Source organism: Lissotriton vulgaris, chromosome 6 (genome assembly GCF_964263255.1).
Source record: "Lissotriton vulgaris chromosome 6, aLisVul1.2, whole genome shotgun sequence".
Classification (NCBI taxonomy): Eukaryota; Metazoa; Chordata; class Amphibia; order Caudata; family Salamandridae; genus Lissotriton; species Lissotriton vulgaris.
The window spans coordinates 1162781665-1162803259 of NC_141694.1; positions in this window are offsets into that span (position 1 = coordinate 1162781665).

The following is a 21595-nucleotide window of genomic DNA, read 5'->3' on the forward strand; positions in this document are numbered from 1 at the left end:
AAATGCTGGGCGAGCCGGGCGCGCAGAGTAGAATGGAATCTATCAGTTCAGAGCTAAGCAAAACCAATTAAATGCAGCACTTAGAGAGAGAACATGAGTGAGTGCGTGTCTGTGAGAGAGAGAGAGGCCAGTCCCAATAATCGCAACGCTGCACGCTTCCCACAGTTGTTTCGATCACAGCTACCAGTTTCGCTTTCTCCCTCTCATGAAGAGGTTATGTTTAGAGAAGAGCCATTTAGAGAATTGCCATCAGCTTTGGAGCTCGGAAACGTGCGGTCTTTTCTAATTTCACCAGGCTTGACAGAGGTGCGAGCAAGTGCCAGCGCCGTGACAGGACCATGCCAATTATATGCAGCACATAGGCTGTGCATAAGAGCGAGAGCATGAGTGAGTGCGTGTCTGCGAGAGAGAGAGGCCAGTCCAAATAATCGCAACGCTGCACGCTTCCCACAGTTGTTTTGATCACAGCTACCAGTTTCGCTTTCTCCCTCTCACGGAGAGGTTATGTTTAGAGAAGAGCCATTTAGGGAGTTGCCATCGGCTTTGGAGCTCGGAATAGTGCGCTCTTTTCTCATTCCACCAGGCCTGCCAGAGCTGCGAGCAAGTGCCAGCGCCTTGACAGGACCATGCGGGCACTTGCTTTTATGCGTGCGTGGGAGAGAAGAGGGGCGCATTCTCTGCAACAGAGCCAGTCATCGAGGGCCTTCTCAGGGCAAGATCCGGGCCCGGGGACTGCTGTCCATGGGGCCATATGGACATCGGCATTTGATGCATGTTGCGGGCACCTGTTCTGCAGTAACTTTTCTGGACTTGTACTTTCACCTAGCTGTGTGCCTCCAACATGTTATTTTTATGAGTATGGACTAAGTGTTGTGATTTGTCTCTAGGCGCTTAACCAGTCGGAGTCCTGCCGCCGCGCTGCCTCGACTCCCCATCGCCTTTCAATGCCGCCCGGCGCCTCCCCTCCGAGCCGAGGCCTAGTAAGTGGCTTGCTTCGCTTCACACAGTGCGCGTAAAATTAGTATGAGGAAGAGAATTGTTTGTTGTGTCACACTCTCACTCTGTCACTCGATAGACAAGATAGATCATGATGAAGACACTGACTGCAGCAGGCATGAGTCACGAGTCACGAGGTCTAAGTCACGAGGTCTACGCTCACTCTCCTCGTGACTCTGACTCGTAGTTGTTGTGTTCTTGTAGCACGCCAGGCGTGGTGACGTGCACACAGCGGCCAATCACCACTGCAATTGCTTGCCATGGCAACATGTGATTGGCCATACAGTGCGGCAGCACTGAGCACAGCCACCACCCACGCGCAGTACCATCCTGAAGTCTGCGCGGTAACTCAGCCAATCCTGGCGCAGCATTAACAGCGCCACTGCGCCAGGATTGGCTAAGCGGTACAAAAGGGGGTGGTGATGGACGGAGCATCTGAATCAATCAAACACTCACACCCAGTCAAAAGATCTGGGTTTAATCCATCACCGTTCTTTAGCCCACTCTGCCACCCCAGTTCAGACATGGCCATATGCAAATCAGTCTGACCCTGTGCCTCATGGGAACAGTCCAGCATGAACTGCCAAGCCATGTCTTCCCTGGACTGGAAACAAGCTTCCGAGGAGCGGTTTCTGGCATTCCAGCCGTCTTCAGCCCGGCTTGCTTGAATCCAGTGGCAAAGTGAGCAAGGGACTCACGTCTGAGCATACCCTGCCACACTTATGGCGGCCAAAAGCGGTACAAAAGGGGGTGGTGATGGACGGAGCATCTGAATCAATCAAACACTCACACCCAGTCAAAAGATCTGGGTTTAATCCATTACCGTTCTTTAGCCCACTCTGCCACCTCAGTTCAGACATGGCCATATGCAAATCAGTCTGACCCTGTGCCTCATGGGAACAGTCCAGCCCGAACTACCAAGCCATGTCTTCCCTGGACAGGAAACAAGCTTCCGAGGACCGGTTTCTGGCATTCCAGCCGTCTTCTGCCCGGCTTGCTTGAATCCAGTGGCAAAGTGAGCAAGGGACTCACGTCTGAGCATACCCTGCCACACTTATGGCGGACAAAAGCAGTACAAAAGGGGGTGGTGATGGACGGAGCATCTGAATCAATCAAACACTCACACCCAGTCAAAAGATCTGGGTTTAATCCATCACCGTTCTTTAGCCCAATCCGCCACCCCAGTTCAGACATGGCTATATGCAAATCAGTCTGACCCTGTGCCTCATGGGAACAGTCCAGCCCGAACTGCCAAGCCATGTCTTCCCTGGACCGGAAACAAGCTTCCGAGGACCAGTTTCTGGCATTCCAGCCGTCTTCAGCCCGGCTTGCTTGAATCCAGTGGCAAAGTGAGCAAGGGACTCACGTCTGAACATACCCTGCCACACTTATGGCGGACAAAAGCGGTACAAAAGGGGTCAGAGCTGATTTGCATATAGGCAGTGTCTAACCCAGGGTGGTGTGGAGTGCAAAAAAACGATGGATTTAGGTCCAGATCCTTATACTGGGGTGAATGTATGACATTGTTCTACATTCTGTCCATCAACTCTGTTTTTTGCAATTTTCACCCCGAGTGTGGTGGGTATACTCAGACGTGAGTCCCAGGCTCTCCACACCACTGGAGTCAAGCTATCCAGGCTGATGAAGGCTGATAGCCAGAAACCTTTCCTTGGATGCTTGATTCCGGTCTGGGAAAGACATGGCTTGGTAGTTGGGACTGGACTGTTCCCATGAGGCACAGGGTCAGAGCTGATTTGCATATAGCCAGTGTCCAACCCAGGGTGGTGTGGATTACAAAAAAACAATGGATTTAGACCCAGATCCTTGTACTGGGGTGAATGTATGACATTGTTCTACATTCTGTCCATCAACTGTGTTTTTTGCGATTTTCACCCAGAGTGTGCTGGGTATAATCAGACGTGAGTCCCAGGCTCTCCACACCACTGGAGTCAAGCTATCCAGGCTGATGAAGGCTGATAGCCAGAAACCGGTCCTTGGATGCTTGATTCCAGTCTGGGAAAGACATGGCTTGGTAGTTCGGACTGGACTGTTCCCATGAGGCACAGGGTCAGAGCTGATTTGCATATAGCCAGTGTCTAACCCAGAGTGGTGTGGAGTGCAAACAAACGATGGATTTAGGCCCAGATCCTTGTAACGGGGTGAATGTATGACATTGTTCTACATTCTGTCCATCAACTGTGTTTTTTGCAATTTTCACCCCGAGTGTGCTGGGTATACTCAGACGTGAGTCCCAGGCTCTCCACACCACTGGAGTCAAGCTATCCAGGCTGATGAAGGCTGATAGCCAGAAACCGGTCCTTGGATGCTTGATTCCGGTCTGGGAAAGACATGGCTTGGTAGTTCGGACTGGACTGTTCCCATGAGGCACAGGGTCAGAGCTGATTTGCATATAGCCATTGTCTAACCCAGGGTGGTGTGGAGTGCAAAAAAACGATGGATTTAGGCCCAGATCCTTGTACTGGGGTGAATGTATGACATTGTTCTACATTCTGTCCATCAACTGTGTTTTTTGCAATTTTCACCCCGAGTGTGCTGGGTATACTCAGACGTGAGTCCCAGGCTCTCCACACCACTGGAGTCAAGCTATCCAGGCTGATGAAGGCTGATAGGCAGAAACCGGTCCTTGGATGCTTGATTCCGGTCTGGGAAAGACATGGCTTGGCAGTTCAGACTGGACTGTTCCCATGAGGCACAGGGTCAGAGCTGATTTGCATATAGCCAGTGTCTAACCCAGGGTGGTGTGGAGTGCAAATAAACGATGGATTTAGGCCCAGATCCTTGTACTGGGGTGAATGTATGACATTGTTCTACATTCTGTCCATCAACTGTGTTTTTTTCAATTTTCACCCGAGTGTGCTGGGTATACTCAGACGTGAGTCCCAGACTCTCCACACCACTGGAGTCAAGCTATCCAGGCTGATGAAGGCTGATAGCCAGAAACCGGTCCTTGGATGCTTGATTCCGGTCTGGGAAAGACATGGCTTGGTAGTTGGGACTGGACTGTTCCCATGAGGCACAGGGTCAGAGCTGATTTGTATATAGCCAGTGTCTAACCCAGGGTGGTGTGGAGTGCAAAAAAACGATGGATTTAGGCCCAGATCCTTGTACTGGGGTGAATGTATGACATTGTTCTACATTCTGTCCATCAACTGTGTTTTTTGCAATTTTCACCAGGATTGGCTAAGAGCAGGGCTAATACTGCCCATAATGAGACCCGGGGGACCCGGGTCCTTGCTTGTCTGATGCTAGGGGAGGAGGAGGAGGGAAGGTACTACTGCGTGTGTGCGCATGCGTGGGCAAGTCATAAAAATGACTAGTCCAAAATGCACACACTGCTGCTGCCCTGCCTGCCGCACTGCTATTTCTTCTGCTCAACTGGCTGTGCGCTGTCACAGTGCTCACGCTCTCATTCACTGCTGCAGGCCCGACCCCACACCCTTCTGCGATGACGTCCGATCATGATTCTGTCCGGCTTGTCCAGCTCTCTCTGAGGTATAGTACACAGACTGTGTGAGTGCGCTCATAATTTTATTTTTGACTGGTTAATCGCACATGGCTAGTGGGGCAATGCCCCCAATGGACGCACTGCCACTGTCTCTTACTCCTCCCAGTTTGATGTTAATTGTTCACCGAATGTGCAATATTCATCTACACTTTTGAAGATCAGAGATTCATCTTCACAATACCCTCTCTGTGGAAAAAAAGGATGTGTCCATCACTCTGCATAACCAACCCCTTAATATAGTTTGCTTTACTCCCTTCTAAAATTCTATTACATTCATTGGCAAAAGAGAAAAGGAACGTGGTCGGAATCTTACTTTTCCCTTTAACAACTAACCACGTTATCATCTCCAACTTTACTCTGAACATCCTAAAAGACTTCAATTTAGACTTGCTCAGACGGAGAGCTATTATATGGGAATGGTGAATATTGGAAAAAACGTGTGCACATATTTGAAAAGCAAGCTTACAACTAGCTACTATTTGTTTGAAATAATATGCCGCTTGAGCAGATTTGGATGCTTCTTACTAAAATGTACATGCCTTTGCTTTTCAAGTTGGGAACCAACGTGAGGGGCTGCAAGACATCTTTTCAAATTATTTAGGTTTGTGGGTTCTGGTGCCCCTTTGCCTGCAGGGCTGTCTCTGGCCACCCTGTTGCTTCCATTTACATGCTCACCATTTTGTGATGGGCTGCTATCTTCCCTCACACGTCCTTTCACGCACAGTAAATTCTCAGCTCCTGTTCCATGCCAGGGCCCAGGCCTGATTGTAAGTGCTCTGCCACGTATTGTTTTTGTTGAGCCATATCTTTGGGATCGCCTCTTGCCAGGGTCTCCTTTACTTTCCCCAGGTCACAATTGCTGCCTCTTAAGCTGCCATTATTGGATAGGAGATTGTTGCATCCATTAAAGGCATCAAGAGCCTTTTTAAGGCATGGGCAAAGTGGGCTCCGGCACCTTTATGCACAAATAAAAAGGGTATTGTTTAACTGGATGTGTTTGATGTTTATGCTGCTAAATTGTTATTGCTTTACCTGGCACTTTGAAATATGTATGCCTTCATGCACAAACAGAAGGGTAATTAGTTTGACTAAATAGGTTTGATTAATGTATGCTGCTTGCTGATCTTGTTATTATTTTACCAGACACTTTGAAATATTTGCACCTTCGTGCACAAGCCAAAAGGGCATTGGTTGACTAAAGTGGTTTGATTTTTGTATGCTGCTGCCTGCTGTACTTGTTACTGTTTTGCCAGTCACTTTGAAATATTTGAGCCTTCAAAAAGGGAATTGTTAGTCTAAACTGGTTTAATTATTGTATGGTGCTGTAGTTGTTATTGTTTACCAGTTGCTTTGAAATACATGTGCCTTTATGCACACACCAAACAGGGAATTGTTTGACTGACCTGGCTTCATTTTTGCATACTGCTCAACTAGTTTTCAACCTGCTCTTTGAAAGTATTTTCACCTTGATTTAAGAAAGATGGATTGTATTACAAAATATGCTTGATTTTTGTATATTGCTGGACTGGTGATTGCTTTATTATGCACTTGGAAGTATTTGCACATTTGTTTTGCTTTACTAACTACAGTTTGTATAGATTCTGTCATTAGGTACTTGCTGATATGGTTTGTTTTTATTCTACATGTGGTGTTATTTATGGTGTCGCTTGCACTTGGATGTAATATGTGTGCCTTCAATCTTGTATTAACTCCTTGCGTGCTCATGACGAGCTGAGCTCGTCATGAGGCATGGTGGCTGTGTGCTAATGACGAGCTGAGCTCGTCATGACACGCGCGGCGCTCACACGCGGGGCTAATTCCCCCGCGGTGCTGAGCATTCTAAAAAATGGGCGTGGTCATGATGAGCTGAGCTCGTCATCAGCACAGCGCCACCGTGCAGCGTGACGAGCTGAGCTCGTCATGAGCAACGTGGTGCTGCGCGCACCCCCCTCGCCCCCAGCGCCGCGGGGGAATTAGCCCCGCGGCGAAGGGGTTAAGCATTTTTTACACTACATAAATGATAAATTCAGACAAAAATCTGCATCCGTGTTCTGAAGCATCCAAACAGTTTTCATCCTCAGCCTTGTTTTGTAATGCTTACTAATAAAGACATAATGGTAGAAATTGAAACTGCTTCCTCAGGTCATGTTATCATGCACAACCTTTGACAGTCTCTAGTGTTTGGCATGTAGACAATTCACCAGTCTATTTCTCTTGAATTTCACAGCATACTAAGTTAAATCTTGTGTACTTCTCATGTATATTGTCAGTCGAGTTTTTATGGAACTGCAGATTTGGGTTTGACTTTCAAGTTTCAAGTTAGTGTCCTTAATGTAAATTCTAATTCAGACCCTTCATTGTTGTTCTTTGTTCTTGAGCCATAGGCAGTTCCTGAGACAATAGGATCACTCCTTGGCATTGTTCTGATTGCTGCCTCAGTTAAATAATCTGCTTTTGACAGTGTATATGTTAAGCGTGTTTCCCACTTTCTCATTAGTACTTTGAGCAAGAAAATATAAAGGCATTTCATTAAATGTTGGAGGTATTAGATCAAAATTTATCAGATTTTTGGGTAGTGGGGCAAAGTGGCAGGTGGTGGGTGGTGGGCCTGGCCGCTGGGTTGGGGGCCCCCTCCATGTGCTTTGCAGGGGGGCCCCCTCAAGTTTCTTTACGCCACTGGTTTCAGGATAGATGCTTGCAACAGACCTTCATGGAATACAAAGGCTGATGACTCGATTCCCTAAAGACGCACACACGGATTAGAAGCCCTGGTCTTGAAATCATTTATGCTACAGTATGGAGTAGCATGAGAAATGTACAGGGGTGGTATAGTGCTAAAGAGAAAAAAGTTTGCTAGATGTCCGAGGATTGTATGGCGGCTTTCATGACATTTCAAAGGGGCAACATTGCTTTATGAGCAACAATAAAGCTAGGAGTTATCATTTTCGTGGCTAAGAGCAGAAGCAAAGGGAAGGAAGGACCCTATGGATTTTCTTCGGAACAGAATGATGCTTGTCTGAGGCCGGTATAAAAGTGATCTCTGTTTAATTGGAGGAAATATCAACACAGATGTTAGAAAGTGTGGTACATAATATTCACAGGGGTGTTCATCTTTACTGGTACTAAAGTTGTTTCCATGCATGTGTTTACTTCGTTGTTGAAATAGTTTCGAGGGTTAGCAGGGATACAAGAGAAATAGGAATTATACACTTACCCAGGTCATGGTTTTGAAGGGCGCAATGGTCAACTATCCATGCTATGTTCTTATATGCAGGAATGATGCTAATCATATTTTATACAGCACTATGAATGCAAATAAGTACAGAAAGCTAATTTTCTTTTCTTTTTTTTAATACATAGCAAACGGAAGGCAATTCATGCTAAGGTTTCTGAGGTGATATATAAAAATGTGGAGTTTAAATCATACTCTAATGTTGTTACGTTTTTCACCCGGTTATTTATCAAAGGTGTATGATTCTCTAATACTGAGCACTGCTGAAAGAGTCTGACAGAAACTGTCATTGTGTGGACCCCGCACTCAAACTCATCTGCATGTCATTGTTCGAGCTCTTTCAGGGGTACTGTGTGGATGGCCTTGGTGTAGAGCCACTGAGGGCACTGAAAGCAAAGAACTACAGGTATGGATGCAGAATGATTATCATGTTCCAGCCACAAAATGGAGCCACACATGGAGACTGTGCGGGGGCCACTGCAAATTATCAATTTGAAAGAGAGTAAATTGATATTGATAGTGTTTATAAAGCGTGCGATTTCCCGAAGGAGTCTTGGCGCTGTTGTCTGCTAGTCGTCATCATATGTTCAACTAGTTTAGCGGCAGTGATGTAAAAAACATGTTTTGAGTTGTTTTCTAAAAGGGCATTTTGTTCAAGAGTTTACCGGCGTTGAAGGTGAAACTTTAACCACCCAAAGATGCTTTATTAGTATGAGGGTCACAACTATTCTTGATGTAGCAGAAGGATGGACTCAAATCGGGGTGTACCATTTAAATTTTGCTTTAAGGTACTCAGGGACTGTAATATTGAGCGATTTGTGGGCAGTGCATAATGCTTTGAAGGCAAATTGATTCCTAATAGGAAGTCAATGCAGCTCCAACAGGGCGTCTGAGGCAAATTTAAACTTTGGGATTCTCGTAAAAAATGGGCAGCGGCATTCTGGACAGCCTGCATTTTATTCAAAATTCATAGATGAGCGCCTATACGATTTGCGTATCATCCGCATACACAATCATGGAGAATCCAAAGGAGCAGCTCAGTCTGGCCAGGGAGGCAACATAAACATTGAAAAGTATGGGTCTCAAAGACGACCCTTGCGGGACGCCGTATGGTAGGCAGAAGGGTTGCGATGCAAACTCTCTGATGGGTATGGACTGTTCAATCAATCAATCAATCAATCACTAGCATTTGTAGAGCACGCTACTCACCCAGAAGGGTCTCAAGGCGCTGTTCTCTGTTGAAAAGACAGGAACATAGCAATTCAAGTGCTGGTCCTCCCATGCCTAAGCTGGCTAGGCAGTCGATTAGCACTGAGTTACGTACAGTGTCAAAGGCTGTGGATAAATCCAACAGGATAATTGCAGCCTTTCCTCCGTTGTCAACTATAAATCTGATTTCTTTGGTGGCAGATATTAGGGCAGACTCCATACACTGATTTTTTCCGAAATCAAAATTGTGCCATGCGTAGACGTTTATTGTCCTCTAGGAAGGTGGACAGTTCAGAATAAAGTGTCTTTCAAGTATTTTGGCAGACAAGGGTAGGCATGAGATAGGGCAGTAACTTCTAGTCTCATGGGGTTGAGGGAGGGTTTCTATAGAAATGGATGGATAGTTGTCTTTTTCCAGACCTTGGGAAACCGACCCTTGAGAAGAATACTATTCAAAGGTTTAGTATGAGGACCTGCTACAGTAACTGCTTTTTCCTGGACAGTTTTTTTTTTGGGGGGGGGGGGGGGGGGTAGGGGTCAGAGGGAGCTCCCGACTTAGTGATTTCTATTAGTATGATCACTACTTCTTCTTTCAACAGAGAGAACTTGTTAAGCTGAGTTTTATTGGTTCCTATGGGTTCAGTTTTATAAAGTGGCGGAAACACAGCAAAAAAAAACATTAGCCCTTCCCACACTGGAGATAACGACTGTAAGAAAGAACAAACTAAGAAATAGGCCTTCTGTAACTACACTCCAGGATTCAGAAACAACATCCACGTTTCTATCATAACTGCCTCAACCCTCCTTTAGTTCAAGGTAAGGCTAAAGAATCTCTTTCACAATATTTTCAAAAAATGCCTTTCCCTCCTCTGAACCCTATGGCCCTCTACCCTGTGCAAACTATTTTGGATGTTATTCGTGGTAGCCACCACCATACAGTGCTCGTCTGCTTTGGATAGGAGTGATGGCTACATACAATAAATTAACTGTGATGAGCCGGATGGCAATGAATGCTGTACTTCTGATATTGTTGGAAATAGCCTCAATTCGTTTTGTCTGTATTGGATTATATAGTACAATCACACAACAACCCAGGATAAACCCTCCCTCAGCATTTCAATGCATGTATAGTCCTCTCACTAGAAAGGATTGTGTTATGAGTGCCTCAGACCTGCACCTACTAAAGCCATCCCTCACACACACACCAGGGTTATTACTGAGAGCTCTTGTAAGCCCCGTTTGTGAACAGTGAGTAAGTATACTGAATGGACAGAAATCCGGTGAACCTTCACCGTATGTGCATTCGAGCCGAGGGTGATTGTTGAAGATGTGGATATGCCCCAGCTACGTTCCTCCATATGGCGTGACATTGCCCCAAGTAGCCGATTTCTGGATGCAGATCTTAGAATCAGTGTACAACATATTAGGTGTGTCGCTGCACATGTCCCCCACACTAGGCCCATTGGGGTATGTAAAGGACACTCCGCCCAAATTCCGTAAGCTGCATGCCGGTCTCCCTCTGTTTGCAAAGAGACAGGTCGTTGTCCACTGCGTCAGACGGCGAGTGCCCTCCGTTAAAGACTGGACTAGAGACATCACATACGGTCATGCACAATGAAGTGCATTTTGGGAATTGATGCCACCCTCCTCTAGACCCCGTAATATATGGGATACGTTCTTAACCTGGAACGCTGGTTCACAAACAACAGCTGCAGTGGTGGAGTTGGTCTCGCAGACTACATCCCACACGTGATACATGCACACCTCACACCTACTCCCAATTTTAGAGTACGGGAGACGTTATCTCTGGCAAGTGAAGTAGTGTGGCTCACTGGTTAGAGGCGGCAGACCCGAGAGCAGAGGACGGCCCGGGACCAGGGTTCGATTCCCAGCGCTGCAGGTTTCTGGACCAGGGTCAGCGGACTCGATAATTCTCTCGCCTCGGTGCCCACTCTGATCAGCGATCACACTCGGCAACTCTGGGCATTAGCTTGCCTCATCTTCACTAACGGCCCCACCAGACCGCTGGGGATGCCTGGTCTCACCCTGGAGATACCCATTAAGGGACCATCTCTCAGGGAAGCCAGGAAGGGTTTCGCAGCGGTCGAAGCGCCTTGGGACCCTACGGGTAAGTAGTACGCTATATAAATGCCAATACAATACAATACAATACAAGTGGTTAGATGTGCAAATGTAGTAAGGGCCCTCTCATGGAAAGCTATATGTAGCATAGCTACCTTTGTGTTAATACTGATAAACTGTGCGCCACTGTTTAATTAATATTATGCCTGTGGTTTGTGGAAGATGGGTACGGTGTAATCTGTCATCTATAATATGTACTGAAGTGAATCTATATATATGCGCTCCGTTATTGATCCATATAAGACTGGCTTGATGGATGTCGTTGTTTGTTTGAAAAGTCAATAAATACATTTTTAATAAATTAAAGTATTCTGAATGGAACACTCTGGTTTTACAGTGAAATAGGGAATTACTAAGTGAATTGTAATTCCGGATCCATGTCAGCTGGTAATTCCCAGTTCACCCAGCAAATACACCCAGCATTTTCAGTGGTTCTGAACAGCCAGCCAAAAGCTCGGGCAAAACAGCACAAGTTTGGGGCGTTTCCAAATACCTCCTAATTTTGATGATCCCACTAAATAGTTACCAGGGCCTTCAGCATTAGTTGGTCTCTCATAATGAAGCCTAGGTTCCAGACTGCACCCACGTAAAGTTCTGTATAAACAATAACACATCATTGGGGTTGCACAAGGTAACAGCATTCTACATGTTCCCCTTATCCAATATTTACAAGTTGAACCTGGTTTCTCCTTTCACAGAGTTCATCATCCGAGGGACATTCCAATGTATGTAATACTACAATCTCATATGGGCAGACCAGGATCTGCTCCAGAAGACTTTTGTTAGTGGCCCCTTACTTCACATGTAGCTGTTCCCATCTCACCATAGTCAATCCCAATAATATAGGTTTTGTTCTGTTTCCCTTACCTTGCCTGGGATCACCCCAACTAAATACAACTTCATTCACGTAATTCAGACAACCGCAGCACTACCTCTTGCAAAAATGTATGACCCGATACAGGTGCATTTTATCGCACAAGATACATTTTTGATGCCCTAGGGTACGATTTTTATCGGGTGAGTAAACAGCACCTATAATGAATTTCTGGGAAATAACATTCAGATTTGGGTGCTTACTGCAGCAATTTCAGCATGGTACAGTAAATCTCGTACAGTTTTCCTCTGTTAAATTCGAGCAGGTTTGACCTAAGGAAATCTAAAGAAGGGTTAGACATTTAGCAAACCTGGTAAACTGGTAATTAGTGCTGTAAGTACCACCCAACTCGCAATTCTGACCCTGTGCATATAGGAGGTTTTCGCAGGGCCAGAAAACACCGACCAACTCGTAATCAGGGTCTATATACTTCATCAAGTCCACCAAGCATGAATTGAGGTAGACAATTCCTTCTTTCATTTAGAAAATAAAACACCTTTCTCTGAATTGATCCTATGTATAAGGGGTTATATACAACTTGCAAACATTTAAAATTACTTAAATCAGTCAGAAAAAGCTTTATTCAGTTAATAAAAACCATAAAAGCAAACATATACACTCAGACATCCATAAAAATACATATTCCAAAAATAAAAAAAATTTAAATACAGTAAAATACAAGTGCAAATTCCAAAGTAGGTCTGGCTTGCTCGAAGCATTTCTCTTTCAATAATTGCAGTATAGATCATTGCCATAAGGAGCGACATTGGTCGCAGAACAGAATAAAATGTGTAGCATCTTGTAGCAAGAAATTATCGCATGAGCAAGGACCCATCTCATCTATCTTATTTATTTATTTATAAAGTTTTATACAGCGAAAACAAGATCCCGAAGGGTATCAGAGCGCTTTACAGTACGTTGGCGTAGAGGACAGAAGGAAATAAACACAGCAATTGACTCCTCTGCAGTGCAGCTATTGACCAGTGTAGAAGATGTTATCTAAATCTTGTCAACAGGAAACGGTGATGAGGTATTGGGACAGTAACAAAATAGGGCAAGCATGTTTTTAACACAATATAGGACCGCTGAGTGGTCTTGGTGAGTTCCAAAGCCTCTCTTTCCGATCCCATATTGCAAAGAAGGTACTCCTTTACCCAACTCAGGTCCCTCTTTACAATGCCTTGCAGATTCTCAAATAATTCAGGACATCCCAATTTAAACCTTAATATATTTGAGCCCTGTAATGTATAACGCCTTGTCTATGATAGATCAACAAGCAAGAGAATAACAAGAGAGCAATAAACCTAGGTGAATATACTTCACCATATTAGAGGCCAGGTGAGTAGAGTTTGTGAGTTCTGGGTCAGCAATTTGAGTGCCTCGATTAGCTTCGCCCCAATTCTTTTAGTAAAATACAAAAACTGCTGCAACTATCGAAAATGCATTCCATTTTGTCTTCCTCTGAGGGACCCATGAGCCTTGTTCATCAAAAAGTACGCCCAAGTCTGAAAAATAAGTACCCTGGATAATTCATTGCCCCCTCCGACAACTATTATATGATTTCGGTAGTTGGTACTTCGTTCCAGGAGCTATTAAAGTCCACAAAGAATTAATCAGCTGTTGCAGTCCTACTGGAGTCCTACATATTAGGAGTGCGTCATTTGCATAAAGGAGCGCTAGTAAAAGCTGCAGACCTGCACTTGGAATAGCCTTACAAGCTGCACACAAAGTTGGGCTCCAAATATTTCTGTATAATGTAAATACAACTGGAGCCAAGATTAAGCGTTGTCTTACCCTCCCTAACTAGGTTGACATGTCCAGATAGGCTCCCAGCTCGATTATACCGAACTGGTGTGACAAGGTCCAGATACAGTTCGTGCATGAAATAAATATATTGCCATCCATGCTAAGGTCAATCAACACACTCCACAATTTAGTTATATTTACTCATTCAAATGCGGATGTTAACTCCATAAATGCCATAAATAGCACGCCTTTCTTGGCAATCGTATACTTTCCAGTAATCAATTGTAGGTTCAGGCATTGGTCCAATCTACCTTTGCCCGCCTAACCCCATATTATAAACCAGAAAAGTTGTCATTCTGCTCTGCCCAGTCCATTAGCCTTGAAAGGATTGCTTTCTGTAAGACCTTAACACTCGGATCTATAAGAGTGACTGGGCAGTAACATCTTGGATCTAATCTAAGGCTCTTTTAAAAGACAGGAACTACTATGTCCTTTGACCAAGAGAATGGAATACTTTTCCTAAACACAGCATTACCTACCCGTGTTAGGATTTTAGCTCATTTATGCGGATCAACTTTATATAAATCTAGAGGCACCCTATTGGGCCCGGACTTTCCCCTTGGGCATAGTTACAATAGCATCCAAGCTATCCCCCTCCATTAAATCCGGAGTATAATCACCACTCCATTCCACCTGGTCTACGGTCAGGGACTCTTCCAACATGTTATCATAAATTCTCTGGAAATGTGTCACCCAAATATCTGGGGCAATGATACAATCTGTCACACCATTACCAGACTCTTTAAAAAATGGTCAATTAATCACTTCCCAGAACTTAGCACTGTTGTTCAAAACACTTTCCTGCTGTAAGTCATTCCAGGCCTTGTATTAGATTTATTTTTTTCCGAGCGGCCAGGGCGTTTTTATATGCTCTCCTCCTGATGGCTCTCTCCTTCCTAACCCTGGGAATATGATTCAGTGCCCTCATCAAATTCTGATGAGCCTTTGAACAGGTAGGGTCAAACCACCTCTCCCCATCTGCGTTCACTTTACCCAGAGACCGTTTGAGGTCTTTTGCAATCTGTCCACAAATCCAGTAAAAGGCAGTCAAAACCTCCTTATAACCCATATCCTTTTCTAAGCAAATACTAAAATCAAGTTCACATACCCTAGATAGGTTCATGACAAAAGGTCTCAGAAGGATTAGTGTTCTATTTAGTGCTCCATTTAATGTAATGTAATGTAATGTATAATGTAATGTATAGGCATTTATATAGCGCACTACTTACCCGGAGGGTCCCAAGGCGCTTCGACCGCTGCGAAACCCTTCCTGGCTTCCCTGAGAGATGGTCCCTTAATGGGTATCTCCAGGGTGAGACCAGGCATCCCCGGCGGTCTGGTGGGGCCGTTAGTGAAGATGAGGCAAGCTAATGCCCAGAGTTGCCGAGTGTGATCGCTGATCAGAGTGGGCACCGAGGCGAGAGAATTATCGAGTCCGCTGACCCTGGTCCAGAAACCTGCCGGGCCGGGAATCGAACCCTGGTCCCGGGCCGTCCTCTGCTCTCGGGTCTGCCGCCTCTAACCAGTGAGCCACACTACTTCACTTTAAGGTAACGATCCTGATCTTTGGTTATTACCTCACTGTTCCCTGGCCCCACATCGGACCTAATAATGCCCCCAATTGCCCTGTCGAGTTTAAAAACGAGGGGATTGTGGTCACTAAAGTGACTCCATTTAACCTCAAAATGTTTAACATATAGATCCATGGCAATTGATATTAAAAACATAACCAACTATCGAATTACACCCTCTCCCACCAAAAAGTGGGATAGATGCTACTGCCAGTTCATTATTAATATGCTGCAAATTCCCATCGGCAAGGAAATTCTCGAAGCAACTCCCATTGTGGAGTATGCTCGAAGTGGGTCATTTCTAGGCTCTCAAAGAAAGAATATTCTTTCTTTAAACAGACTAACAGGCGTAAATGCACATAAAAATTGCCTGACATAGGCATTGAATATGTAAATTCTGACTTTACTCATGAGAGTCAAGAAAGCTTTTGAGAAATAGCAAATGCTCGTTAGCATTAGCTCGCACAAAAGAATTATAAAAATTAATCTCTACTCGGATTGGGGCTTTCAAAAATCTAACTGAACTACTAGCAAATTGTCTGAACTTGTCTCAATTAAACGTGAGGTACAAGGAATGTCCAAAGATACGAAAGTGAGCAAGACCACCTTTAGCTTTTCCGTGTATCAAAGGTATAGCAGCCTTAAAGAAGGACGAAAACCCATACAAAACAAGCATTTACAATGCAATGGTCTCGGCATTATTAAAGGTAGAGCTATTGGCATTGCTTATGACTTTTTTTATCATAAATAAATAGCATTGTCATTTACAATGCCAATAGCTTAATCGCTCGCATATACATGACCTATTGCATTTATACACACAGAGCCACCCACACAAAAAGCTATCTACACAGGAGGAAAAAGTGAGATGGGCAGAAAGAAAGACAAGAATAGATGGGGAAAGGAAGAGTGAAAGAAGGAAGGAAACTTCGAAACAAAGAAGGAAGAAATGGTGAAGGGTGGAAGGATCGATGGACTTTAGAATGAACCAATTGGAGTAATGGATGGAGCAATGAGTAGCAGAGTGAATTGAGGATTGGTGGAAGGATAGGTGATGGGTTAGTGAATGGATCAATGGCTAAAAAGATAAATGGATGCATGCATATACCGACGAGTGGATGGACAATGAAGGAAGCATGCAAATGTGGATGAATAAAGTGTGAAAGTGAGAACCGATGTGTGGATGGATAAGTGAAAGGAAGGACGACGAAAGGGTATAGGAAACTGTTCTAGGGAGTATGGGCAGTGTCCCTTGGTGCTATTTAAGATATGGTTCAAGGTGGGAGCTATTTTACTGTTATTACTACTCAGTTGTTTCAAAGTCTATGAAATGCTGCAATTCAAGGAGCGCTGTGCTGCACTCCCGAATTTTCATCTGTTGACAAAGTTTGATTTGTTTCCCCTAAATGTTTTGTCAATCTTTGTATTGCTAAATTAAAATCAACTAAAATTATGTGCACAGATTATCAAATCTGGCAACATATGTTTTGCTACCTCGGAAATCACAGCATTTCTAATTATATATTCTAGTATTATGAACCCAGATCTGGAGGGAATGTCCTGTTATCAGGACATTTCTGTATAGATTTTTTTCTGGTCACCCTGATAACAAAGTTGGTTACGAAGTGCAAACAACCCAACGTGAGAATACTTCTGATTACCTCTGAGGGCCATTGCTGGTTCCCAAATCTCTTTTCATCCTTCAGGGCAACAACATTGGAGCTTGCTGTGTAGACTGAATCGCCTGTCACAGGGCAGGCTACATCACTATATCTTCCAGCCGTTGAAGTTAGCATCTTAGCTCCTACATTCCTTAAAAATATGGAGATATGCCTTTATTACCTAAACTACTGAAGGCAGCTAAGAGCCATTGTATCAGATCCGTCTTGTTCCCCTAAGCGGGAGAGGTTCTGCACAATGTGAACATCGACCCAATGTACGGCAGGGGGACAATATTATCTTCTCTTCTACTTAGCTCAGTCTGACTTGTCAGGAATCCCCGAGCACACTTTCCGCAGATGTTACTGCTCGTAATTGGAAGGCCTTGTCACATGTCTGAATTCCACGGTAAGCATAGGCTTATTGTAGGCCGGCCTTAGGCAGCTATAGAGGCAAAGGAGGGCAGGGCACAGTGGACTGCACACAAGATTTTTGGGGCATGATAGGGAGAGTGAGAACAGACTGGCGACTACCAGGGCATTTGGCTCAGGGGAAGATTTAATCACCAGTTGCAGCCACAACCTTTGCCTGGCAACTACAGTTTGTTGGTTCTCTGCTTCATTAGATATGATTATTATTTCATCCCATGTGTGCTCCCTGCACCTTTTCTGTGTATTACCATTACGGCCCCCTTTTCCTCACATAGGTCTCTATTCCATTCATGCAGTGCCACTCCTCTGTCATGTCTTGCACTATTAACCTCCTTCCGAATTTCCAAATTACCTCCCAACCTCTGATATAAAGACAGCAGGTACAGACTTTTACCCTAGGCTTGTTGGCATATTACTCAATTACACCGGCTAGTTACATGGAGAGTTTGTGTTTCCTTCTCCCCTCTTTCCTTTCTCTTACCTCTCCTTTCTGCCCTCTACACACTTTAGTGTCAATTATTAGTGCCCTGCAATAACCCAGTTTCTTTTCTTGTTCCCATAATTACATTTATCAGGGCTCAAAGTAGTTCCAAGGGTGAGGAGAGAAAAGACATTGTGGGTTTTATTGGAATAAGACGTGTGAATCATTCCATCAGTTTCCCCAAGTGTTTCAGACTGAGACAGTGCTTAATTGGAGCGATGCTTGCAGGTAAGGCCCACTGGCACAAATTGTCAGAACCAGCACTTCCTTTTCCTTATCAAACATTGGCCCAGTACAAGAGGGGGTGAACACAGCTAGATGAAACGATGAAAGACAAATAACAAAGACAAAGGGAGAACGCAGTAATGAAAAACAACATCCGAGAGTGATATAAAGAGACCAATAGTATATAAGGCGAACATAAACTTGAGGTGGCATCAAGACAACACACAACCTTGGTATTCTTCAAAACCCACATTTATCAGCACCGGTTGCAGGTTTCTGAGAAAATCTTTGGGAACCGATATTTATATTTAGCGGAGAGGAGACACGGACAGCGGGAGAGGAGACACGGACAGCAGGAGGGGGGGGTGGTAGAGGAGACACGGACAGCGGGAGTGGGGGGGCGGGAGGGAAGAAACACGGACAGCGGGAGAGGAGACACGGACAGCGGGAGGGGGGGGAGAGGAGACACGGACAGCGAGAGAGGAGATACGGACAGCGGGAGGGGGGGCGGGAGAGGAGACACGGACAGCGGGAAAGGAGACACGGACAGCGGGAGAGGGGGGCGGGAGAGCAGACAGACAGAGGGAGAGGAGACACAGACAGCGGGAGAGGAGACACGGACAGCGGGAGGGGGAGGCGGGAGAGGAGACACGGACAGCGGGAGAGGAGACGCGGGCAGCGGGAGGAGGGCGGGAACGGGAACCATCAGAAGGCAACAAGCACTCACCTGGACTTCTTCCGGCGGCGGTTGTCCTGAAATGGCTCCCACTCTTCACAGCGCCTACATTTGGCTGCAGATACCGAAAGCACATCCTGCTGCCCCTGGCAGAGGCAGATGGAGCGGACTTCAAACAGGGGTGCAGGAGCACTAAAAACGGCACAAACGGGGGCAGAGGCAGAGGCTCGATGCTCACCGTCACTGCGGTGAAACAAAATGGCGGCCGCAAGCTTCTGATTTTTTCGTAATTGGGGGCGTGGTTTTGCTGTTTTGAGTGACAGACAACGTCACTGTCTAAAGAACAGCAAAACTTACGCCCCCAAATCCGAAAAAGACGGAGCCTATTCGGAGGGACGGCTCTCTCCTCCAATGGCTGGCCTCCGTTTAGGAAGCCAGCCAATGGAGGGAGAGCCAAAAAGAGGGAGGGATAAAGCAGCCCTCTTACTGACAATAAATCTCGGACTTCCGGATATTACCTCGACCTAAAAACTGTACGTTGAAGGATACAAGTTGCTGTAGACTAAAACTCAGGCGTCCAATGACATTAGAGCTCACCAGCCATATCCGTATCTGCCAATGATGCTGCAGCTCACATACGGTCTAGTTTTAGGTATTAAGCATGATGCACGAACTGGTCATGTCATATTTTTGAGGAGGCCGATTCTGCTGTTGCGGTTATTTTTACCATTACCTGCATAAACCCAAATGTTGCTATTTAAGTAAAAACACCTATAATAGCCGTTATGAATATCACAAGTTTCGTTACTTCCTTTTCATGTTGTGTGATTTTGCCTTATTTTGTCTCTGACGTGCACGTTTAGCAAGAGCTGAACATTTATTATCACAGAGCACTGATTCCACCTATATGCAGGGAGCACGGGCCTGTCACATTTAGCTAACAGAGGGGTTCTTTGAACTTACGTCCAGCCACTGGTATAGGAAAATCAATGGATGCTGCATAAAGTGACATTTGTGGGAGGGCCTGGTTTGTACGAACCATGGATTGAAAACATTACTGGTATCTTGAATGCAACTCGCTGTAACTCAGGCTAGCACTACATCCCACTCTCGTGGGTCCATGCCTTTTCACTGTACACATTCAGAGTCTGTTTTAATTGACACTCAACAAAAAGACAGGCCTGTGGATTGCGTGACTTATTACATGTGCATAAGCGTTTTGTGGTGGAAGATGCTATGCACATGGTGTTCCATTGTATTAGTTATTGGTGGAGCCTGGATTGAAAAGCATTCTTCTGTGAAATATCAGGCAATGTTTTCTTTGTGTTAGGGGTGAGAGTTATATTTCTAACCAGCTGGTGGTGTAAAATAATTATTTTGTACCTTTTTGCCTACAGTTGATGGCAAATATTAACTTATTTTTCGGTGGCTGGTTGTTTGGTGTAGTTGTAACTTAAACCATTGCGTGCTCGTGACGGAACCTTTCCGTCACGAGCCTCGGGTGGGCTGTGCTGGTGACGGAACGGTTCCGTCACGGCCCGCTCGCCGCGCGAATTCCGCGCCTGCGCTGAGCGTTCTATTTAGCGGGTGGGTCCCTGACGGAATCGCTCCGTCACAAGCACAGCCCACCCGAGGCTCGTGACGGAGCGGTTCCGTCACGAGTACGGGAGCGCCGCGCGGCCCCCCCTCCCCCTTAGCACTGCAGCGGAATAGCAGCTGCAGCTAAGGGGTTAAGCCTCACATTTTTAATCTTTCCAAGTTCAGGATGAGGATGCACATGTATTAAATATTTTGCTAAACCAGGCTGAGGTAATACGCTCAGTAGCTCAAAGATGTTAACGTTTGATGGTGCTTAAAACATTGATTCTCTGAATGTGTAGCTAGTTTACTCTGTAACTTGCAGTGTTTTAGATTGGAGCACCAGTGAAAAGAAGAACGGCCTCCCTCAACCACAGGGAATAGGCCAAACTGTCTAAGAACTCCCAATAGTCATGCCTGTATACCTAAGGATCATTACTGGGTTTTAAAGCCATTTATTGTGAACAAAGAGCTTTTTCTGAAATTGATTGCATTACATATTCATAACTGCTGTGTTTTACTTGTGCCAATGTGCCCCTCAAAGTGTCACAGAAAGTTGCTGAAATGTCACACATATCTACATTAAGAAATTGGAAATGTCACACCTAGGCAAACCAAAACCTTGGCACCTATGAACAGGAGTTCGAGACGCTGAAGAAGCATGTGTGACACGGGCACATACTTCTGGGTAAAAGACTAATGATTCAATATTGCTCATTAGCTACAGCAGGTTGTCTATCCTACGTGGTGGTTTCATGTAGAAGGTAATCACTGGCCTTCAGTCTGCACTTCCTCTAGATCAATTACTTACCAAAGACAGAGCGCATTGATCACTCCACCACTAGGTCTATCGCAACCCTACCCATCAACCCCGCCATCTTCACAGTAGCAGCAGAACCCCAACTTCCAGTTTGAATGTGAAAAATCACCACCATACATCTGGGGATGCCTACAACATGTGAAGTCAACAATCTTCAGCTTCTGCCCAAGCAATATTCCAAGTCACGGCTGTCACATAATTGCCAGGGGGACAGATTCACCCTTTAAAGTCTCGGAAAGCAGCATCAGGCATCTTGGAATGGGGAGCTTTAGTCGTTCTGGTTCTGGAGCAGAAGGTTTTTGACTAAATTGAGCATAAATCTGGCAATCGTTTTTTCATCATATTTGTTTAGTATGATACATCTTTGGC